Raw genomic sequence first — 26,324 nt, 5'->3', positions numbered from 1 at the left:
AAAGGAATTAAATAGTTCTAAAAAATGAAACAAAGTCTTCAATGAGACAGTAAAAATAAGAGTACAGACAGTCATTGATTAAAGGGGTAAAGAAAAACAAACCATGTAAAGATAGAGTATACAAAGATAGTCTAGATTGTATATATTATTGTGTTTCTAAAAAAAATTGGCTGTAGAGAATATTTGACTTGGGGTCTGCTAAATTAAACCCACATATATATTTTAAAAATATCAATACTTCAAAATTTGAGTCTCAGGATATGTTGCTTTGGGGAAAAAAGGGTTTTGATTTTGTTTCCACAGAGGATGAGAACTTGTAGATTCCTTGCAGGTTAATGTGGTTTGATGGAAAAAGACCTGAAAAGTCTTCATGAACCCTAAAAATACTTTATTCCACAACCATCAGGACACAATTTGAAGAAAACTACACCCAAATTCCCAAATTATTGTTTATAAATGTTTGTTTTCATTTAAAGATGGATATAATGTAGAGATAAATACTTTTCATTGATATGGACTTTGAACTAGTGATAAAAATTTAAGGTTGATTTGCTACAATGTGTATATGTATTTCTGCTCTTGTTTAAAATAATGTGTTTATACAGCTCATTTAAAAATTTAATATATAAGTAAAAATTACAGATTAGTAGTCATTTATAATACTCAAGATTGTAGTCATATTAGTTAGATTTTCTAGATATATAGAGATATATTTCAGATGGATAGGTGTTCTTCAAAACTTTCAAAGACGTATAGAATATGACACTTAAAATGTTTTAATAACTTATATTTTTTGATAATGAGACCTGTCTACTGGCAGTATTAATTACTTCAGAGAGGTTGATGGGTATTGAAGAAGCTCCTTAAGGAATTTGTCTTCAATATGACAAGGATAATTATTTCGGTAAGAAACTACTATTGCCTTTACTGCTTGATGGTACACTGTATGAACTAAACATGTAGGACCCACAGAATAATCAATGCAGATTTTTCCAAAAGGTGAGAGAGTCCTTCAGGGTTCCTGCTTCACAGAAGAAACTGCCAGACATCCTGCAGGACACAGAAGAAAGCAACTAATGAACCTTGTCATTTCAAGGCAAAACAGTCTTTCCAATTTCCTACTTTATATAAATGTCTGCTGGATACTATAGGCCTGTAAGCTGAAGATACATGCCACAGTGTTCCAAAAGAACTTTCAGTGACTGTCCAGGAAGATAGATGTCTCTGTGAATTCTAGAGTTTTGAAGTTGCTTACAATGTACTTACTGTTTACATAGGTATTATTATATGCCTGTGGGGTATTTGATGGAGTTGAAGACAAATAGTTATAGTTTTTCTTAGTTACCATAAAAGATAAAGTATATATAAATATTGTAACAATATATATTATTATTTGATACCTGTTTTGTTAAAGTTAAAACCTTCTCTTTTAATTAGACAGAGAAGGGGAGATGATGTGGGATATTCTTCTGTATATGTGTTGCTTTTATTGGTTGATGAATAACGCTGTTTAAGTTAATGACTTAGTGGAGTAAAGCCAGGCAGGAAATAGAGAGAAAGTTGGCAGAGTCAGGGAAATTCCATGTAGCTGGCAAAGGAGACAGACATTATGTAGCAGCTCAAAAAGCAAGAAGTAGCAAACCACAAGTCTTGTGGTACAATATAAATGAATAGAAATGGGTTAATTTAAGATGTAAGAGTTAGTAAGGAACCTGAGCTAACAGGCCAAATAATGCTGTCATTAATATACTTTCTGCATAATTATTTAGGTCTTGGAAGCCAGGAATTGAACTAGCAGTCTCTGCTTACAGCAGAAACTACATTGGACCCTCCATATAGGAGAGACAGTGGTAAAGCTTGGGCTATCTAGGAGGCAGTAGGACCAGGATCTATACCTGTTGCACTACCCAGCTTATTGGAGTCTATTCACTATGATGGAATACCATGCTCAGACTTAATGCAGGGTGAAGGACTTGGTCCTGCTCCATCTTATTGTGCCAGACTTTGTTAACTTCCCACGGGACATCTTACATATTGGGCAGAGAGGATGTGGAGTGGACTGGGTGGAGGTAGGAGTGGCAGGAGGAAGGGAGGAGTGAGGGAGAGCTGTGGATATAATGTAAAATAAAACTAAAAAAATAAATTTAAATAAAATGAATCAAACTGCACTGAAGTTTTAGTTGGTGTTGGCAATTTTTTTGTTAACTAAAGCTCCAGCTAATGAAGTGCAGTGCTGTGCCAATAATGTTTATAATTGGTATCACTCTTAGAGCTCTGTGAATTCCATTACATTTGACAGTCCCCATAATGGAGTAAGCTATGCACCTCCAATTGTAATGCACATACAAATCACCTCGGATTTGATGTGAATGCCATTCTGTTTGAGAAACTCTGAGAGTCTATATTTCTAAACAATGCCTTGTGATACCCATACTATTGGATAAGTTAATTTAGTTCACAGAGGTGGAAATATTGGAATTACCAGTAATAAATGTGAACTGAGCCTGGTTTTATGTCTTGACATATAAAAGATAAAAAGAAAAAATTACAGAAACTTGCAAAATGTCATGAGTGAATGACATAAAACAAGTTCTCAAAAAAGAATAAATATATAACTATGTTTGAAGATTCAATGAGAAAATGCTCCATGTTCTTCCTAATAATATGCTCCTAACTATACTCAGGGCAAGTTTTCTCTAAGTCTTTATCAAGCCAGTAGTTCAAAAATAAATTATCATTTAAAAACATTGGAAAGAAGAATGAAATATAAGCTTTAAAATATGTAAGAATCAATTTTCTGTAAGCTCAGCTGAAAATTGCTCAGAGTCTGCCTCACTATGAGGATCTTGGTGATGACTACTTCATTAGGGTGGGTACATTCACCATTTATCACTGGCTAGTGTATGGAATGTGCAGTTATGGATATGCTACCTGCTTTCTCTGACCACCTGTAAGCTATCCTCTGATGATTCGAAATATGACTCACATTAGTAATTTTGATATGTTTTCTGATGTATTTATTTTCCTCTTTTAAAATCCCTCCACTTTGTTCTATCTCTCCCCATCTCCAAAATTCATTTAATGACCTTCAAAGGTACTGAGTTCAATGAGAAAAATAAGGTAAAAAGATATCCTTCTGACATTAAGAGGCTTGATATAAACAGAATTATTTTAATCGTGGCTAGTCATGTCAGAGGTGTCATCAGATAATGACTGGGTGAGGAAGGCTTTTGATCTTCAGCCCTGCTTTGAATTGAAGCTTCTATGTGTCATGGAAATAATAATGTGATGATTTCACCACCTCTCTGAAATTACTGAAATACTGTTAAAATAATTAGTCATAAAGGAACATGTGTTCTGTAATATTTGATGGACCAACAAGAAGTATATAAATATTACATTATGAATGTAGAAGCTAAACAGAAAGATTAAAGTAACACAGTGATGATATTGCTATGTTCACTATAGGAAATGTGTATGTCAGGGGATAAGGAAGGATTTGTCCCATTTTAGTGTGGGTGACAGAGCTCCAATTCATGGTCTGATTTAGAAGGAGGCAGGGACAAGAGCAACCTACTGGAGGCACCAGTAAAGAGATCACTTGACAAAATGTAATATGTATAAAAATGTACTGAGTATTTTGGTTTGGGACAGTTTATTCATGCATTTATCCTCCTTCTACCACTGTGTAATATTTAACTATTGTAGGTGAAGTCAGTGCAGCTGATATGACATCTGCTCACTGTTTTTGAGTGTCCTACCTACAGTATTACTACAATGTGGCAAGAGAAACTATTCTACCCTTTCTTTTACAGGGAACTGTGTTCACAGAAGTCTTTAAATTAGGCTTTCACAGTCTTTTGTTACAGTTGATATTTATGTTTGAGAAAAATGAATACAGAATAATTTAGAATAATAGATATCACATACAATGTTGACTTTTCTTGTTGCTATGCTAAGGGTAGTCTTCAGATATAATAACCAAGACCTACAAAATCATGATGTAATGAGACTATGAGGACTAGTTTGGATTATTTTAGTCATTTTGAAGATATAACTGTTGATATTTCTTGTCTTTTTTGAGTCTTAATGTGTATCTGGAAGAGTTTGTGTGCAAAAGGAGTATAGACACTTTTGTTACTATTTAAATTCTAAAATTACATAATTACTTTAGTTTATTCATCAGAACAGATTGTGCCAGTCACATAATATCACTTTTAATTTCCTTTTGGCCTCATTCTCTTTGACCAGCTGAGGAATGTTAAGCCAGAAGACATGAAAAACTTATTACAGAGAAGATTTCCTTAATATTTTAAATGGTACCTGTTTGTTTTTTTCCTTGAAAAATAATTTTGAGAAAAAAAATATTTTCTGAATTACCCATATATTTGATCTCTGGAAAACTAAACATGTTTATTCTTGTACCCAGTGATGCTGAGTTTAAAAAATTATTAGAATTACCTGAATTCTAGCCTCACCAGCCTTAAGAATTAGAATTATCACTAAAATCACCCTGCTAAAATCTAAAGTATATTTTTTTATCTTTAATATAATTACAACAAATAAAAATAGATTGTTTAGTTTTCCTGAGCATTGAGTGAAGTATTTGTTCTCAAATTCTTACTATATGTAAGATGGTAATCCTTCAATTACTACTTAAGACACATTTTGATGGTTAAATACTTTTTTTATAAAAAAAGCACACAAAATTCTTGTAAGAGTGATATAATCAGGTTTCCATAAAGAAATAGTCCTTAAAAGGCTAAATAACTTTAGCATCACTCACCAACAGATAAGTTAAACCTTCAGTGGCCCTTAAATGGGTATGGGTTAAAGGTTTTGTGTCCAGGATAACAGACAGGGATAGGAATAGAATGTCAAAAGTAGAAAGTGTTTGGGTGACTTCGGTGTAGAACTTAGTGCTGTTTTTTGCATTCCTTTGTTCCTTAGACATGAGCTGAATGGTTTTCTCTATCAAGTGTTCACTCAAGCATGTGACACCTCCATACATGTCCACCATAAATGATCTCAGAGAATATGGACTGGGACCTCAAAATCTCTGACATAAAATCAACATTTTTTATAATATATTTACCTCAGATACTTTGTTAGAATGATGGGCAATGAACCTCAGAAATTTAAGAAAAATCAGAACTGTTTCTCTACCCTTCACCATTCAGCAAATAGCCCTTTCTTTGCAACAACGTAGTTGAGTTCTTTCATGTCCAATTATATTCTTGTTATAGGATTGTCTTTTGTTATAGGGTAGTAATATCCTATTGTATCTTTGTTATTGAATGTTATCTAGTCCCTATGTCCTTGTGATAGAACCTAACGTATGTCAGTCAATTATTAGAAGGAGTTGTAGGTCTTTAGATAAGATTTGGAAGTTGGTTATTTCATATTTACTATGCGAGGCTTTAAAAAGTTGCCTAATTTCTTTTCTGTAAAGTGAATGTTACAAAATTATCTACTTATTTTATATCAGTATCTTTGGATATCTTAGAGACATCAATTTTGAGCATAGTGACAATGCTAAAATGTCTTCCTCACTTTATAGTCTCCACTACCACTGGAAATCAGTATGATCCACACAGAATTGTTGGCTATTATTCTAATAAGGTGTTTTGGGTGTAATAATACTTAGAAATAAGAATCATATAAAAGACATGAATGAGTTAACAGTGTCAACACAGTTTTTGTATGGTGTATTCCTCAAACTAGATCACATAAGCAATAAGAAATACCTCTCTACCTTCCACTAATAGAAAAAAAACAGTAGCCTGGGCATTCAAGAGAAGCTTTGAGGCTGAAAATAAGGGGTGAGAAATCAAGGGAGTTGTGTGTTTTCTCAGCACAAGAAATTCCTTTGTCTGAATCCAAGAGCAAGGTAAGGAGAACCACATAATTCAAGATGAAACACTAGAAAAGAAAAAAAAATGCTATGGAACATTATTCTAGGGCAGTATTTGTTTTGACAACTACTAACTGTAAGCCCCATCTCTGGCTTCCATCTTTGGAGGCCCTATCCCTGTCCCTGACAAGCCTTGACCCCTCCCCAGAGGAGGGTAAAGCACAAACCCACCAAAACCTTGACCACTCCCCAGTCTATTTAAACTGCTTCCCCGGAAAGTCCCACATGGTTCCCCTCCCTCCCTACCTGTGGTCTTTTGTTAGCAACCTCTCAGTTCCCCCTGGGGCCACCCAAGAGCACAGGAACCCTATTAAACCTGAATATCTTTTATTTTGGCTTGTTGTGATTTGGCTTGATCAGCATTTTTGCATAGGTAGAGAGCTTATGTTAGGAAAAAGTCCTAACATTTTGGAGGTCCCACCAGGTAGGGCCTTACAATGTGGCCCTAGGTCATATGTCAAAAGCCCACTAGTTCACAATCTGAGCTCTCCACACCTCTCTAAACACTGCTCCTGGGCTACAGCGGCTGTGTCCTGATGAGTCCCCTTTTCATGCCTATTGTTCTTTTAAAAAGAATATGATGATGGGATGCCCCAGGCGGCCTGCGAGCCAGGCAGAAGCTGCAGCCTTCAAAGCAGTGCAGGGTTCCCGGGGTGAGCGGCAGAGTCAGGCGGCTGGATGCGTTGGACGGCAGAGTAAATGGACATAAGGCTATACATAAAGCTAAACATTTATTACTTAAAGAAAGGGAGACATAGACAAATATAGACAGAGACAGAAAACACGTGTGCACACGGCAAGAGACGGACAGAAAAGGGGGAAGGGACAAAAAAAGATGGCCACGAGGTCAGAAGTGGCTGGAAGTGGGCGTGGCTAGCTCTTAAAGTGACAGCAAAGGAATAACAATGCCTATGTTATAGGGTTTTGGAGGGACCCATTTATACCTCCTTTTGTTGATTATTGACTATTGTTGAAGCTGCAAGCTCTTGCCAAGAGTTTGATCTCAGCAGCAGCCTGACCTTCAAGACCTGGCTGAGGTGGGCTTTGTCTGCTCCAGGGACATTTAGCGTTCAATTTCCAGGATGCTGTTAGGCCTAAGACGCATTTTAGCAGACACATTTTAATAGACTTAGGCCACTTGGTTGGGCATAGACTTTAAAATAGGCACTTGCAGTTCAAAGCCAGATCCGCTGTCACCCCTGGGATGCCTCTTACAAGATCTATACAAATTGGGGTTGTACATATATCCATGGTTTTTGGATTGTGCACTCTGCTTTCACCTTTCCCTTAGTAGCCAGAGTGTTGCAGCACCAATCTTGGTCGCTAAGGCCGCAATGCCTCCAAATTCCTGATCATCTGGGAATTGGGACCCTGACAATTCCAGCTGGACTGTGCAGCCAGAGGAACTGGACCCTCCCCCACTCCCTCAAGCCCCTACTCCCCAAGCCCCTCCTGTGGTTCAATATTCTCTACATTCGCTTCCTTCCTTGTCTACCCCATCCCTTCCCAATCTGGAGGTTCAAGGTCAACTTCTGCTTTACTCACCTTCCTACTCCCCTCCCCCTCCTACCTCATCTGCCCACTCTTGGAACTCCTCTGCACACTGGGCTAGCCCCTCCCAATCCTCCCCAGTCTCCTCCCATACCAGATACCACCAAAGCACTGCCCTTCTCCAATGCACCCCAGGAAGTGGCAGGAGTTGATGGCATTTTAAAAGTTCACGTCCCCTTTTCTCTTCCAGATCTCTCTCAGACAAAAAAGTGGCTAGGTTTCTTTTCTACTAATCCTGATTAAAGTTAAAAAAGGTTGAGGAGGGTCCCAAACCCCTATATAAAAATTGGTGAAAATGGTCTTTAAAGTTTTCAATGACTGAGAAGAATCTGCTGAGTCTTCCCAACAGACAAGGCTAACAGGCAGCTACCCTACAGGCCCAGGCTTTAGCAGCTGCCCTACAGGAAGGGGAACAAGAAAAGCCAACCACAAGGCTCTATCCTGATAGAGTTCAGCCTAAGTCAACCTCAATGCAAGCTGTTTCAAGTATGACCTAAATGGTCATGTGGCATGATATTGCACTATGCATCCTCCGAGGTTATGCCCTATCTGCCAGTGACCTGGACACTGGAAATCACAATGTCTATGTGCAGGCATAGAGGCTCTATGCCATGCCATGGAGGTCAGGCCTCACCAAAGTCAGCAAGTGAAACTGTGCCAGCCTTCAAACTTCTCAGCCTTGCAGAGGATTGACACTGCCCAGACTTGGTATATCCCGTAACCCTAGCTGAGCCTAGGGTAAAGCTGCAGGTAGTGGGTAAGTCCATTACTTTTTGAACACGGGAGGTACCTATTCTATTCTAACATCTCACTTGGGCCTTATATTCCCCTCACCAATTTCAGTTATGGGGGTAGACAGGACCCATTCCTCCCCACTTAAAACTTTGCCACTGCCCTGCATTCTCTTATTCTTTCTTAGTGATACCTGCTTGTCCAGCACCTTTACTGGGTCAAGATTTCCTTAGCTTCTTCCCCAAAGCTTTGCTCTGCTTCTTAGAGCTCCTTTTTGACCCCACCCATCTCCGAGACTCTATTTTACAGGTTCACTCCTCTTGCGAGACATGTGCCCAGGTCAACCCACAAGGGGCTCTCCACATATGTCAGATTCTATACCAGCTTCGTGGACATTAACTGGGCGAAGATTGGCAGGCTGATTTCACTCATATGCCTACTCATAAAAAACTATGTTATCTCTTAACACTTGCGAACACTTTCACAGGATGGATAAAGACATTTCCAGTCTCCAGGGAAATGGCAGATGTGGTGGCTCAGGTACTCCTGGACCAAATCATTCCATGATTTAGTATCCCACAAACCATCCAGACAGACAATGGACTCATCCAACAACAACTAACCAAGCTCTCCATTGAACTCTGGTTATCTTGGCCCTCCCTTCTCCCCATTGCCCTACTTGCCTCAGGGCCACCCCACATTCCTCTTCTAGCCTGAGCCCTTTTGAGCTGCTTTATGGCAGGCCCTTTCTCCTTAACAATCACCTCCCAGTCCAAACTCTCCCGCTGGTGGGGTACCTACCCTACCTTTCCCTTTTAAGGTCCCTTCTCCATTCACACACTGACAGTTGTCTCTCTGCCCCCACACCAGTGGACCCTAATACCCCTAAACCTGTCCTGCTTGCCCCAAAGGACAGAGTACTCCTCAAACAACTAACTCTTAGGTCTCTCGAATTTGGATGGATAGGATCTCACGCAGTAATCCATACCACCCCCTCAGCTGCCAAGATCCTGGGACATCCAGGCTCAAGCGGGCACCTACTTAGGACACTTGGTCTGTCCAGCAGACAGGATCTACCACCCTCTGGTTTCACAGGACGCCACAATAAAGAGCCTACATGCTCCTCATTCTGGCACACGTCATCTTTGGTGATAACAATATTTTTTCCTGCCTTCTCACCTCCCCAAGGAACAGATGCCTGACTTCTCTGGGATGCCTTTCCAGTCACACCTCTCACTGAGCATGCACCCCCAATAATTAGCTCTCCCTTTCCCCACATTGTCCTATACCCACAGGAAGTAGCCAGACTTGAGTCAATGTCCCTTTTTCCTAAGAGAGCCTAAATGTTAGTCAAAATATCACCTCAGCTTTCTGTTACCCCTTATACAAACAGTCTGGAATGTAAGCCCATGTCTCTGGCCTCCATCTTTGGAGGCCCCGTCCCTGTGCCTGCCAAGCCTGGAACCCTCGCTGGAGGAGAGTCAAGACAAGCCTGCCAAAATCTTGACCACTCGCCAGTCTATTTATACTGCTTCGCCGCAAAGTTCCCACATGGTCCCCCCTCCCCCATGGCTGCCTTAGCAGTTAGCGGACTCCCAGTTCCCCCTTGGTGCCACCAGAGAACGCAGGAATCCCATTAAACCTGGTTATTTCTTAATTTGGCTTGATTGGGATTTCTGTATTGGCAGAGAGCTAGCATTAGGAAAATTCCTAACACTAACACATTCAAATTCTCTAGAATTTGGATGTCTGTCATTTGCTGCTCAGAAGTGTAAAGAAGGTCTTTCTGTACTTGTCAGTTGAGAACAATGTAAAGTTTTGTATATGGTAACACTAGTGCCAGTGATTATTTATTGAGCAATCTTTTAGATATTGGGACTTGAAAAATTATCACTCCAAAAAACATCCATCTCAACACCAATTCATCAAACGATGAAATATAGAGGTCTCTGATGACCTACTCTATTGAAAATACTCTAATAATGCCAAGTTCATGTACATACTGGCAGTTAGCATTTGTTCCAAATAAAAAATATTAGCAATTATGTACCCAGTGCAGGCCTTAATGGAGTGCAGCTTCCATAATTTATAAACTCAGAAAATAATAAAAAACTTTGTATTTTCTACACATTTAAAATAGGAATTACAAAGTTATGTGTTTTGAAAGGATAAAATGAGAAAAGGTGCATTAAATGTTCAAAATGATTGTTGTCACTAATATTATGGGAGGAGGAATAAGGAATCATTAGACAGGAAAACTATAGGCATCACACAAACATGGAAAGCTGCCTGATTTCTGAGACTTGCTTGGGAAAGTGCAGGCTCTTCTCGTGGAAAGACTAGAAGGTCATCACATGTAAAATAGGTAAGTGGGCCATTCATTCTTTAAAAAAAAAAGCAATGTATTCTGAGAATGATACTAATCTGTCAAATAATCATGAGCCTTCATCCTCTTCAATTTGTACAGTATGAGAAATTGAATGGATCTGAAGCAGAACATCAAAAGAAGAAAGTTAATGCTCCTTGCCTAGCAAAGAACCAGTCCGAAACGTTTGTTAAAACATACTAACCCTTCCAAAGCTCTAAATAATCAAGGGGGTTCTTTAATCTATGGAAATAAAATTCTTTGGAGTTTGAAAAATGCAATGTTTTATTGAGAGGAAGTTTCATAACTTCAGCAAGACTGGTTATTAAAGCTATATATAGTGATTTTGAATTGGTCCAAATAACATTTCCAACAGCCTTCATTTGTGAAATCTAATCTGCAGAAATAAGAATACTGGCATATCAGAATTTATATAGAGATACATACTTCAGTATTTATGTGGCTGTAAAAATAAATTGATATTATTGCTAGAAAGTGGATAAAATGCTGATAATAACAGATAATGCAAAATAGTAAGCATATTTAAAAGTAATTTTAGACAAACATATATTTGGAACACAGTAGACAGAGGAGAGAAAAGAAGGAAAGTAAGGAGAGCATTGTCCTCCATTCCTGTGCTTGGCCAACTATAAAACCTGTTTCAGGAAATTAGCAAAATCACAAACATTTTCTCTATAGTTTATGGAAAAATATTGAAAACTCTGGCATGTATTTGATTTCCCCTCAATGGTGTCCTGACTACCAGATGAGAAATAACATAGCTTTCCAGAAACTTGTGAAACATCTTAATTTCTTCAATGTCAGCTTATTTTTTAAATTTTATAAGATGCCTATCTGTAATTCAGTGTTCTTTCAGCTAGAACTAGATTGAAGGCCCCATTTAAGAATATGAAAAAAAATATTGAAAACACCCACATTGTTCAGACATAAACTATGCCCTGAAATCTCCCCAAAATAAGGCCAATAGCAAAGCAAAAGCAAGATGTGGACAAGGCTTCAGTACTGCTCCTGAGCAAGTGATTGTGGAATTCATCTCAGTCTCAACTGTTCAGAAAGCTAAGTCAATACAATTAACTTTGAGTGAGTTTGATTTGAGTTCCTGACATTGCAAAAAAAAAAAAGAAAAGGATAAAAATGGTCAAAGATTTGCTTTGCTATAGATTTGAAAGCCAAAAGTGGGAACAGTACCAATCAAGTGGCATTAGTGTTTCTCTATTAAAATAATATGAGATTCTTTCTGAAGGGAGCAAAAGATGATGTAGTTGGCTAGTTGAGATAGAGAAGAGCCCTGCAGAGGAAGAGACTAAAGCAGTGTAAGAAGCAGAGACAGTAGATGACTACAAGGGAACTCTGTTTTCTGGGTACAGCAGGGCAGCTGTACATATGAAACCACAGTGCTAATCACAACATGCTTAAGACCTGTCCAAGTTCAAGCCAGATTAAATCATAGAAAGCCGGGTGGTGTAGGGTATGAAGTCCCAGCTCTAGCCAGAGGTATTGACAGTTCTTAGGTCCTCGGAGTGCAAGAGTCAGTTTTTTCTCAGAGTGTAACTCTGATAAGTAGACCATACTCCATAAATCCAAGGTTTGTTGGTTAGCACAAATTGGATATGAAATGTTCTTCCATTTGCTGTGACTATGTTTTATTATCATTGATTAACAAAGAAGCTGATTTGGCCTGTGGCAGGACAGACTGTAGCTAGGTGGAAAATCCAAAAAAAAGAAGGCAGAGTCTGGGAGATATCAACAGTCATCAGAGAAGTAAGATGTAAGGTAGCAAAACACAAGCCTCATGGTAAAATATAGAATATTAGACATGGGCTAAAATCATAATAGCTAGTTAATAATAAGCCTGAACTAATGAAACAAACATTATATAATTAATATTAAGCCTCTGAGTGGTTATTTTAAAAGTTACTGCAGGATCAGGCAGGAAGAGAAAACTCCCACTACACAAATTGGGCTTGATGAGTTTGTACAAAAAGAAAGAAAGAAAGAGAGAAAGAAAGAAAGAAAGAAAGAAAGAAAGAAAGAAAGAAAGAAAGAAAGAAAGAAAGAAAGAAAGAAAGAAAGAAAGAAAGAAAGAAAGAAAGAAAGAAAGAAAGAAAGAATAAAAGAATAGAAGAGAGAAAAGAAGACATGGAGCGGGAGAGGTGGCTTGGTGGCTAATAGTAGTGTCTATTCTTACAGAGGACCCAGGTTCAAGTCCTAACACCACATGTTGCTTACATTACTCTGTAGCTTCAGTATTAAGTGGAATCTGATGCCTCTTTCTGGCCTTGATGGTCACTACATACACATGGTGTATAGACCTAAATGCCTTAGGGAAATACCCACACACATAAAATAAAATGGCATTACTTGAAAAGAACACAAAACTGAGTGGTTAAGAACATGTGTGGATCTTGGGAGAGTTTAAAGTGTAAATATTATCAAAAGAAATTGTATGCAATTCTCAAAGGACTCATAAAAATGTTGTTTCTAAAGAGAATTTGAAGATAGAAAAATAGGATGATGAGGGGTGGATCTTGGAGGAACTGGGGAAAGAATGGGCTAATGAAGGTGATCACTGCACATAGAAGGATATGCTCAAAGAATCAATGACTTTATTAATAATTTTATTATTAATTAATTAATAATTTTGTTGTATCATTAAGATGAAAAAAATCTAAAAAAATCCTCATACTTTTTAACTTAAAGTTTCTGCATTCCCCTTATAAGCATGTTTCGTAAAAATTTTATCATCATATCATCAGGTGTGAAAATCGAGCCTCAAGAGATTTAGTAAGTATTCCCAAATCACATGTCTGGGAGGGGTTGGCCCAGCATGTTAATGCTTCTCTTTTTGCTGTACTGCTGAGAGGGGGCACATATGAATTCAATTTCTTTTTCTAACACTTATGACTAAGTGCTGTGTATAAAATAACATCTGTTGCTGCATATTGGAATTTTAGAGTGTGATCAACATGTGATGCCTGGGTAGGGATTTTATTACTGAAATTAAATTTTTTGATAAAACATTGGTAAGCAATATTTTAGTAATACCAGCAGATTTTTTTCTCAACCTTGCTCCAGCACTCACCAACACTTTCTTCCTGAGCTGTTATGCTCCTATGAGATTTTGCCATCCGACTCATCTGACCTCTTTGTTTCTGTCTTCTTAAAAGCATCTTTTCTCTCCTGTTCCCATTTGTCCTTCTGTTATTGTGAAATCTATATTACTCCCTGCTAACTATACCTGTAACATTCCCTGTCCCACCACTATGAGGACTGTATTGCAGTAGGCTGTGTACTGTGCCCTAGAAAGTCATGCCTATGTTCTAATCCTAATTTCCTTTGCATGTGAACTTGCTTGGAAACAAAGCTCCTGAACATGTAATTATACTAAGCATTGAAAGTTGATATCATCTTGACTTTATAGTGGATTCAAAACCCAGTGACTCATGTCCTTTCAAGAAGAGGTCAAGAAGAAATAGGAAAAAGCAATACGAAGACAGAATATTGTGCCTATAAAGCACAATATCTAAATATCAAAATTACCATAAGCTAGGACAGATGGGATACCTTCTGGTACTGAATCTTTAGTCAGAGTCAACCCTTTCGAATCCCTGGTTTTAAGTTAGCAGTATCTGTAGGAATTGGTATAGCATCCATGGGAAATTATACCAGTTTTACCATATCTAGATTTATGGTCACTTCATTGACTTCAATGTGGATATCCTTCTATTCTTAGATCTCAGTTTATACAATATTTACTATTTAACATTTTCATTTTATTTATATCTTCTATATGTATATGTGAATGTTTATGTTATGGCATATTGCAGTTGTCAGAGAATAACTTACAGGAGTTGGTTCTCACCTTCCACTGTGTACTGTTAACCTGTTGGGTCTTTACGCTTGAAAGAATTGTCTTTATCCACTGATCTACCTCATCTGCCCCAAACTAACATTTCATCTGATATCCCCAGACTTGTATTATCTCCTATGTTGGAAAATGATAGCATGATAGTTAGCCAGAACAAGCTTTCCTACTTAACTAATAGCTCCTTAGGCTAAAACTTCATTAACTAGAAAGATGAATATTAGTTAAATTTGTCTGTAATGCTGATCTGTATTCCTAGCTCTAACTTAGTAAGCTCCATTTCTTACTGAAATCTACTGGTATAAAAACACAGTCGTGCTCCCACCTATAAGAAGAAACTATAAAGATTCTCCCTACCCTAAAATGGGATTTCTCAGCACTGATCTCAGCTTCTTCTGGGAATCTTCCTACCATTTCTAAGTCTGAGTAACCAGAAACTTCAAAGGCCCCCTGTAGTGTTGACTCTTGCTGGTGATTTACACAATGAAACAATAGATCCCTACTCCCACTTACATTTAACACTCGTAAATATGTTAACACATCTCCATCTACCCACCACCTCTTTAGTATACATTCTTGTCATTTTGTCCTTAAAGATCATTAATGCTTTTTACCTCAATAAATCACAAATATTTCCCTATTTCCCACTCTTAAAGTAAAAACAAGATTCGACAAAAGTTTCAATATTTCTGCCCTTTATCTCCAATTCTGCCTCTTCAAATAACTTGATTGGTTACCCGACATTTTTATTAAAAACAAAACTATAAACTTTAATCTCTGAGAACTTTGGTCAATGTCTAGAATCAACAATATTTCTCTTCTCCACTCAAATGTATCACTCACCACTATCATTTACATAGAATTTAGCTGATTCACTTCTGTCTAGAATTTATTTCATTTGTCACTCCTGGACTAATAATGTCTAACATATTTTACATTTGCGTAAGCGTCTTTTTCTCCCTTTCTGGCCTAATCTCTTTTTTTCTCACATTTGGAGTATGTATATGTATTGGGGAGTGGGGGAGGGGGTTCTCTAGTGGTGGAGATTAAATTCAGGCCTTTGTACACACAAGGAAAAGATTTATCATCCTAGCTTCCAAATGATACATCCTTATTGGAAATTTTTTCAAACACCTAGACAAAGTTAGGATACTCATTTTATGTTGTCCTATTAATATTTCTCTAAAATTTAAGAGCCTTTGTGGAAATCTATATTTCTGGGTAGAGTAATTATATACTATCTGTTTGGTTCTCTAGGTACTGAAGTTCTTTGTCTTTGTTTCATGTTCACTGTGTGGTCACTCATGAAATCTCTCAAAACACGATAAAAGATTGTTAAGTAAATGCCGCTGAATCAATGTGCAAAACACACTTTCTCTGTTTCTTGCAGCCAAGAACACATTGATCATTATCTTGAAAATCATAAAGTTTTGATCTATAGGGATTCTTGAAAATTGTAGCTTTTATTTTAAACCAGTAATTGAAAACTTGATTCAGATACGCTATTGTGGTGGCTAGCAGAATGAGGTATGTCTTGGAAGTATCATTGTTTTTCAGCTACAATCTGCTTCTTGCACTAAGTGGGTGCAGGGAAGCTAAGGCTCTTCGTGGGATACTACTAATTTACAGAAATGCTCAAGTTGTGATTCCCTGTATAATTTTAATGGAGAGATTTGTTACCATTTGTGAAGAGAAATGCGACAGAAACTATTATTCAAAATCCAATTTCCCTGGCCAGTTCTTTGGTACATGCTCCTGCTATTGTCACAGATATTTGTGTTTTAAATAAGAGGACTTTTTTTCACCCTTAATCATTTATATCTGCCCCATGAATTCAAAACCCAGAAAAGAGGTTGCCAGGCTGTGTTGATGAAAAGGTTCAATTTAATTTCTAGGGGCACTGAGATACAGCGTGTTGGACAGCGACTAGTTCAGGCAGTCAAGAGCCATAGTTCTGCTGGTGGTATAGTCTTATAAAGGGAGTAAGCCTAGAAATTATTTAATTTTTAGTTGAATGTGAAGTTGGGTATCTCAGGAAAATGGAATACTAAATATTCCTAAGGAGAGTGTATAGGAGGAAATTTATAATTAAGTCAGGCTTACAAATGAGAAAGTGATTTCTTCCTCTATTCCTTTTAAAATACCATAGCAAACTGAGTCTAAGTCATGACACAGAGTTCTGCCTCTGACACTCATCACCTGTCCAGGATGCAATTTGAACTCTCCACCTTATTCTTCAACTAGTCTTAAGTGGTCATAATAAGTCAAGGTTCTTTTGTTTTTCTCTTCATAAGCTTAGGGATTTCCAACATAATGATGAATTCAAAAGTGTAGTAGCAATTATATTAGAAAGTATAGTAGATATTAATCTGCATACCCAGAATTCGTTTTATCATTATCATAAGATTTTAGCTTAAATTAATCCTTTTAACTAATCTCTACCTGTATAATGCCTAAGGATACATTAGTACAACCTTAAACTTTATTTTTCTGAGGCTCAAAGATAATTTTGTTAGTGTTTAGAAGAAAAATATCTTGGTAATGTAACATGTAAATCTCAGCAACTCCCCTGAGCTGGAGAATATTGGAATAGTCTAGTATCCACTTATGAGTGACTACATACCAATTTTTCTTCCTGGGCCTGGGTTACCCCACTCAGGGTTGTTTATTTTATTTCCATTCATTTGTCTGAAAATTTCAAGATATCATCGCTTTTTACTGCTGCATAGTACTCCATTCTATAAATGAACCACAATTTTTTAAATCTATTCTTCATTTAAGGGAAATCCAGGTTGTTTCCAGATTCTGGTTATTATGAATAATGCTGCTACGGACATAGTTGAGCAACCATTCTATAGTCCACAACTCCAGAGGAGCTAAGTAAAAACGAAAACCCTAAGAGAGACATACATGGATCCCATTGGGAAGGGAAAATAGACAAGATCTGTTGAGTAATTGGGAGTGTGAGGGAGGGGGCAAGGGTTGAAGGAGAGGGGAGAAGAGGAGCAAGGAGAAGAATGAGGGAATTGGATGGTTGATATCATCAGACAGAGAAGGGAGAAAGAACAGTGAGGGAAAACAAGGAAAGAGATACCTTGATAGAGGGAGCCATTATTACCAGGTTAGCTAGAAACCTGGCAATAGGGAAATTATCAAGAATCCACAGAATAACCCCAGTTAAGACCCTAAGTAATAGTGGAGATAGTGCCTGAACTGACCTTCCCCTGTAATCAGTTTGATGACTACCTTAATTGTCATTGTAGAACCTTTATCTAGTAACTGACGGAGGCAGACAGAGATCCACTTCTAAGCCTTGGGCTGACCTTCCAGAGTCTAGTCAAAGAGAAGAGGAGTGATAATATGAAGAAAGGAGTCAAGACTACAATGAGGAAACCCAGAAACAGCTGACCCGAGCCAGTGGGAGCTTACTGACTCCAAACTGACAGCTAGGAAATCTACAGAGGACTGAGCTAGACCCTTTGCATGTGGATAACAGTTGTATGTCTTGGGAAGTTTCTGGGGCCACTGGGGGCTTATCAGAATTTATTTATAGTACAAGAACTGGCTTTGTGGAGCCCATTCCCTATGGAGGGATGACTTGCTCAGTCTAGATATGGAAGCAGGAGGTACTTTGTCCTGACTTAACATGATATGACAGACTTTGTTGACCTCCAAAGGAAGCCTCTGAGGACCACTCTGGGGAGAGAAGGTGTGAGGAGTGAAAGGAGGGAAGAGAAGGAAAACTATGATTGGTAAGTAAAATTAAAAAAAGATTATTTTATAAAATTAAATAAAAATAAATAATTTCTTTAAAAGAAGAGAATCATGTCATTTGACTTAGCATGGAGGTCTTGATGTGACAGCTAGTCACATAGTGGGGTGGGAGGCTTCAGGGAAAGAGTAAGGCAACCCAAAGTATCAAAAAATATACAAAAAACAGGCAAACAAATAATAATAATAAAGTTCTTCCCAGTATCCAAAAGAAAGAGACAGAGAAAGAACAAAGGAGGGAAGATGTATTTGATGGCAACATAATGATATCTTGTAAGAACAGCCAAATATTTTCTCAAGGATGTTTTATTTATCCCTGACATACCCATAAGAAGGAAACAGAAAAGAAAATGTGTAATGTGTAGAAGATGATGTCCAATAGAATGATAAGAAGTAGCATGAACAAAATTGTTATTTTCTTTTAGCTGTTCAGTGAAAGAGAAATATTGCAACTTAGCAACAGTTGCCATGGTCTCACCTTTACATATCTATGCCTCTAGAGATATGCAGCGCTATTGTCAACTTAGCCCTCATACCGTATCCTACTGCTCCTATGCCGTTTCTTCAAATAGAAGAATTTTAAAGAATTTTTAAAAAATGCTGAACATTGACATTCTTCTAATGGCATCTTTACTTTTTTAGTGATGTGTAGCATAACCTTTGGAATTATTCTTCTATGCCCTTGATGACAGTCTCTTCCCTCTGAGACCTTCTGGGCACATGTTTTACATTGCTTCTTCACTTTATGGTCTAGTCCTAAGATGGGGATAAATTCATTTTTACCATGGATCTGTTCTAGGACAAATTAGCTAATATTTGCAAAGTGCCATCAACACAATAAATGCTGAAGAAAGGCTAAGAGTCCTTGTGTGACTATGTGATGCTCTGATATGAAAAGCTCCTGGACACATGATAGACGGCAAAGGTCAGTGGGATAGGATAGCATTTTGCTCTTGATTGCAACAGCTTACACCACATGGGAAACAGTCTCAACATAACTTAAAATAAGTTTCTTAAAGGAATAATGAAGTCCAAGAGTGGCCATGGAAAAATAAATAACACCTACCCAAGAATGTGGTTCTACAATTAATGTTCTCTTTTTCTGTCATTGGTTTATCATTTTCTACAGGACTATATGTATCATGATGTGAATATGCTGTAATATGTTCCATGAAAAATAAAGTAAAGCAACTCAATGTTCTAGGAAGCATAGTTAAATATCTGGTCACTTCTGGGCTCCCTATCATGGCAAATTATCTCAAAAGCATGTCCAATATTAATTTCTTCTATCTTGCCATTTTCTTAAACCCACATCTTAACTGAAATTATTCTTGTCAGTAAAAATAGCATCTTTGTAAACCCAAACAACATGTGTTTGTCCCCTGTTGACCTCACAGTAGTGTTTTACACAATTAATCATTTTATTTTTCTTTTGTTTTGTTTTTGTTTTCCAAGACAGGATTTCCCTGTAGCTTTTGACCCATTTATTGGAACTAGCTATTGTAGACCAGGCTGGCCTTGAACTCACAGAGATCTGCCTGTCTCTGCCTCCTGAGTGCTGGGATTAAAGGCTTGTGCCACTACTGCCCAACTAATTAATAATTTTCTTCAACTTTCTTTATCATTGTCATCACCACATGTCTCTCTTCTTCAGAACGTTCTTATTTTTTCTCAAATTAGTCCTTTTGACAATCAAGAATTACTAGGTCATCTACTACATAAACTCAAATGCCTCTCTCAGCCATTCTCCACTGTTGCATGAGGCTGAGATTTTTACTTTACATTGCTGAGCCTCACTAACTATAAGAAACAAATTACTGTTCTTCATAAATTACAATGTCTAAAGTATTTGAGTATTGCAGCACAGTCCTTACAAGGTAGCTCTGAGAATGTTCTTTCTTTATCTGCACTTTAATTTATCTTTTCAAAAACTGGATAAAATATGTACTTAATACGATATTGTGACAGATACGTGACTTATTCATCTGTCTATAATGGCTTTGTCACAGTGGTTTAGAACATTTGTTTTCTGAGGGGTCCTCAACAGCAACATTAATGACAACTAGGAACATGCTGAAAATGCAGGCTCCACAATGCCTTCCCATTCTGCTCAATTACAAACTCAGAACCCAGGCCCTAGGCTCAGGGATTCTAGGTGATTCTGAGATGACAGAATCTGAGAACAACTAAAGTAATATTGTAAAGTCCAGTACTGATGGCTCTTTGTCTTCTCTGCTTTTACAACTGTTGTTTGTTCAACAACATCAGCAACATAGGTCATGAAGATAATGGGAAGTTTTATAACCAAATCTTAACAATGTAAGCCCTAAATGTTTTTTTAAAATAAACAATCCTCATGTTGATTCTGTTTAATGTTAACAAACATTAAAAGAAATTGATGATGAAACGCAAATGAACCTTGTTATGAAAATTATTGCTTGCTCTTCTTTTAAAGTATTCATTAACTCTCTAAATATCTATGCCTTGAAGAGAGAGAGGGAGAAAGATTGATTTTTACATCTAAATGGCTTATCAACACTGACACAAAATGCTGTTTTCAGTTACTTTGAAAACAGATCAATTCTAGAATCTGAGCCAAATTTAATCCTTGTCTCATGCTGAGGTTGAATGGAGTGTTTTAAAATAGGGAATGAAGAAATGTTCCTAGTGATTAAGAAATGTCAGCTGTGGAGGCAAATCCTGGGTGGGAACAGCTCACAGAAGTGCTGAGTATAGGGACTGCTCCTTTGAGGTAGCCTTTTGTTGCTAAGAGGAGATGAATGGGGCAAGGATGAGAATCGGGTCATTTCCTATCAGTCTCAGCTTCCCACCCTTATTTTGGAACTTCGTGCCAATAATAGGACTGAAAACAATTGTTTCTAAACAATTTCTCAGTACAGGCAGATTAAAAGTATTTTTTTTTCAGACAGGAGGCTTCAGATTTCACTGGTGAGAGCTCTAGAAGATGTGTTCTGGCACCACTTTTCTTTTCTGACCTGTTTATCACACCCACACACCCACACCTACAATGTAGTCTCATACACACACACACACACACACACACACACACACACACACACACAAATACACACATTATGCAAACACTTGCATATGGGAAATGATATGGGAGGTCCTTCTGTATATGTGTTGCTTTTATTGGTTAATGAATAAAGAAGATTCTTTGGCCTATGATAAGGCAGAGTAGAGCTAGACAGGAAAACTAAACTGAATGCTGGAAGAAAGTAGGCAGAGACAGAGAGATGCTGCGTAGCCACCAAAGGAGAAATATGTGAGCATCCAGTTGGAACCTTGCCGGTACATTATGAGCCTCATGGTAAAATATAAAATAATGGAAATGCCTTAATTTAAGATGTAAGAACAACCGAGCAATATGTTTAAGTGATTGGCCAAGCAGTGATTTAATTAATATAGTTTCTGTGTGATTATTTGGTTCTGAGCAGCTATGGGACAAGGCGAGATAGAAACCTCTGCCAACAGATTGGTGCACCAATGTGGTCTGAAACATTTGGAGCTGATGACTGTCACCCACTTTGGGTCCAGATGCTTTTGTGCCCATTTGTGGTAGGGTGAATGTAGTAACTGAGTCTATGCCCACAACTCAACAGTCCCTGTCTGCGCAGGCCATGGGATCAGGTCTGTTAGGAACGCACAGGCAGGAGAACGTGGTGGATTCCTGTCACCATACAAAGAGAATTTTCCTGGCTGTGCAGTGCGTTGCATGGCAGATTTAGCTTTTACTAAGATTAAAAGAATTTAAATTCTGTACAGTGCTTTCCAGAATTGGGGTGGTGAGGATGGTGCCTACGCGGCAGTCTCAGAGGCAGTGAACATGCCTCTGCCATCTTGACTGCCAGAGCTAACAGGTAGGACTGAGTTGGTCCTAGCCATGCCCATTTAGCATTTAAAAAAAGCACTCCTTGTCAGAAAATAATTACAGATACACACACAATAAAGACAAATTTAAATGAAAAAGATCTCTAAATGGGTCTCAGTGTTAAATAAATGTACATAGGCTTAAGAGATAGAGAGAAAATGAGTTATAATATAAAAATGTATAGCAAAATAAATATTAAACACAAAGAAAATATAACAAAGTAAGAAAAATAAGTCAAATAAAGATTGAATATATACAGAGAGTCTGGATTATGTATACTATTGTGATTTCTTTGAATTTTTTGACTGCAGAGAGATTCTGGAGAATGCTAAACTAAACCAATATAGATATATTTTAAAGGTATATTGACTTCAGTGTTTGGGTCTAAGGACATGTTGCTTTGGAAAAGAGGTTCTACTTTGATTCCACAGAGGATATGTGATCTACTTCCAGACTAATGTGATTTGATCAAGCAAGACTCCCTGAAACAATGGCCCAGATGGACCAACATCCATGACAGCTTCAGGATTGCTGGCTGAGATGGACCTACCACACAGGATACCCCATGACAGACCCGATTGACAGTGTCCCCAATCAGCAGGAAGTAGTACAGACTACAAAGCCCAAATTTTCTAAATGGTTGTTTATAAATGTTTGTTTACATTTAAATGGGAATATTATAGAGATGAATACTTTGCATTGGTAAGGATATGGGTTTATTGATATAAATTTAAGCTTAGTTTTGTTATATGTATATTTCTGCTCTTGATTAGGGTATTGTGTGTGCAGCTCATTTAAAATGTAATATATAATTAAGAAATATAGATTAATAGTCATTTACAATAGTCAAACTTGCAGTCATGTTAGTTTAGTTTTCTGGATGTAAAGAGATATATTTCAGATGGATAGATATTCTCCAGATCTTACAAAGACTAACACAACACGGCATTTAAGATGTTTAAGAACTTAGGACTTTTCATGACAATGAGGCACTGCTGCTGGAAGCACCAATCTACTTCAAGATGATTATGGGCATTAAAGAGGCTCCTAATGGAGTCTGTTAGCCATTTGGGCAAGAAACTGCTCTTGTTTGGACTGCTTGATGTTATGCTGTATGAACTGGACATTCAAGACCCACAGAAAAAGTACTGCAGAACTTGCCTAAAGGTGAGACTGTCCTTCAGGGTTCCTGCTTTATGAAAGATTTTGCTAGATATTTTCTGGACACAGAAGAAAGTGACTGACAAACTGCCAATATAGGTGGAACTGTCCTATATTGTCCTCCTTCGTGGAAAAGTCTGCCAGATAGTATGGTCCTGTAGGCTAAAGATGGGTGCCCCAGTGATACATAAGAACTTTGGGTGACTGTCCATGTAGTGAGACATCTCTGTCAATTCTAGAGTTTTGGAAGTTGCTTACAATGCACTTTCTGTTAATTTAGGTAATATATCCTACTGTAGTCTTTGATGGAGTTGAAGAATAGATAGTTATAGTTATTGTTTTCCTTAGCTATAATAAAAGATAAAGTTGACATAAATATTGTAACTGTAATTCTTGCTTGATACTTGTTTATTATATATAATTTTACTATGTTAAATTTAAAACCATCATTTTTATTTAGACAGAAATGTGAAGATGATATGACAAGTACTTCTGTATATGTGTTGCTTTTATTGGTTAATGAATAAAGAAACCACTTGAGCCTGTGATAGGACAGAGTCTAGCTAGGCAGGAAAACTAAACTGAATGCTGGCAGTAAATAGGCAGAGTCAGGGAGAAACCATAAAGCCGTGGCCAGAGACAAATGTGCTGGAACCTTGCCAGAAAACCACAATCATGTGGTGATACACAGATGAACAGAAATTGGTTAATTTAAGACATAACTGTTAACCAGAAGTACTATTAAGCTATTGACCAAACAGTACTTCAATTAATACAGATTTCTGTGTGATAGTTTTAATTCTAGGTAGCCAAGAATGAAAGTGCAGCCTCTGTCAACACTTATGCAAACAATAATTCATACATTCTTTTACATGCACCCAAAAATTTACAAACACACAGACACCTGTAAAGTTTCAGATAATTTTTTTCAGTCTGAGTTTACTCTTACTTATTGGGGTGCTAAATAAATTATATTGTAGTATCCAAATATAATCATTTATTTCATAAGGCATAATAATCATGAACATTATAAAAAAGTAAAATCTACAAATATATAATTTGAAGAGTAAGCATGTTTATGTGAATATAACCTTAGTGATTGCTAAAAATACTTCCAATTTGTATCAGTCTGATCAATGCTTTTGAATTTCTTTGAATATAACTCATATTTTCTGATTTCCCTATTTTTGTATCAAAATATTTTCCACTGTTTATATCATGGTGAAATATTCATATGAATAAATAAATATGATTATAATAAAAAGAATTATATCACTGACTCAATGAATTCTAGTGTCCATGGAGATAGGCACATTGAAGAAGGAAGGAGAAATATTTTGAATTGTGTCCCTTTTCACACTAAATCCTGATGTACTTCCATTTCCTTAGATTTACTGTGGATCACTTGTGAACTAGGACCGTAGAGTGTTTGTGTTTATCTTGAAATCTGTTCCTAATTCCTATCCCGCCAAGACCGTAGGGCTGTTTTCAAACAGAGAGCCCTTTTGCATGTGTTGTTGCTAGATAAACAACAATAATCAAACCTGGTTTAGGGTAAATTAACATCCATCTTAGTAATCACAGCTGTGAGATTAGCAGTTGGTCTGCATATTCACAGGAAGATGCAAAGGATTTTTAATCACTATGAAATTCCTCTCTCTCTCTCTCTCTCTCTCTCTCTTTCTGTGTGTGTGTGTGTGTGTGTGTGTGTGTGTGTGTGTGTGAGTGTGTATGTGTTCATTTATTTTAGGAATTGGTTATTGATTTGCAGATCAAAATCAGAGGTAATAATGTGGTCTTCTTAACATACCTATGCCTAATAAATAACTTCAAATTTTTAGTAATGTAGAGAGATGTGGTATATTCAGAAATTGTCTATTTCTGTTCAAAGTCAATGTTTAACATATAATAAAAGTTTTGATCAGTAACATGTTTGCATTATTTCAAGTATTGCAAAGCTGAGGTTAAGCATTGTAGAATCTCTTGTTCTTTGCACTTTGTTCATATGTGGTTCCCAATAATGATTTTCTTCTTTTGCAAAGAGAAGTCTTCTTGATGAGGGGTGTGAACTATATTTACCCATTTTCTTAAGGAAAGCCATTTAGAGTGTAGTTAAGAAATACCCTTGTTTATCAAACATGACTCCCTAAACATCACCTTAACAACTCAAACTCCAACGGATGTGCTAACACTGAAGGCGGGATGCAAGCAGAGCCTCAACCTTAAACAAAGAATTAGAGGTAACTGGGAAATGTTAAGTGTGTAAAAAATGGTTTCCCCCGGGAAGAAGATACAAACTACTTATCGAATACTAAGGGACCAGCTCAGAGTTCACATCTATAGAAGTGACAGAGTAGTATTATGAATTTAAGTAGTTAGAGATTAAAGAAAATTAAAGACAAAAAGACTACATATTTGAGAGAGAATGAGATGGGGTGAATTGGAAGGGTTGGAGAGAAGAAAGAAAAAAAGTGAAAATAATGTAATTATAATTTCAAAAAAATTAAAAAACATTAATTTTGGCATCCAGTTATGTCAACACCATTTGTTGATGATACTTTCTTTTTTCCATTAAGGAAATTTTAGGTTCTTTGTCAAAAATCAGGTGTTCATAGGTATGTGAATTAATATCTGGGTCTTCAATTCAATTCCATTGGTCAACCTCTCTGTTTTTATGCCAATACCAAGCTGATTTCATTACTGTAGCTCTGTAATAGAGTTTGATGTCAGGGATTACAGAAGTTCCTTTATTGTTCAGGATTGTTTTGGCTATCCTGGGTTTTTTGTTTTTTCATGTGATGCTGATCATTGTTCTTTCAAGGTCAGTGAAGAATTGTGTTGGGATTTTGATCGGAAATGCATTGAATTTATAGATTGCTTTTGGTAGGAATGCAGTTTTTACTATGGTGATCATACCTATCTAAGTACATGGGGGATCTTTCCATTTTCTGGTATCTTCTTCAATTTATTTCTTTAAAGACTTAAAGTTCTTGTCAAACAGTCCTTTCACTTCTTTGGTTAATGTTACCCCAGATTATATTATTTATGG

This window comes from Myodes glareolus, chromosome 10 (assembly GCF_982192425.1).
Source record: "Myodes glareolus chromosome 10, mMyoGla1.1, whole genome shotgun sequence".
Lineage (NCBI taxonomy): Eukaryota > Metazoa > Chordata > Mammalia > Rodentia > Cricetidae > Myodes > Myodes glareolus.
The sequence above is the reverse complement of the archived record's forward strand: the minus strand, read 5'-3'. Positions refer to the sequence as shown.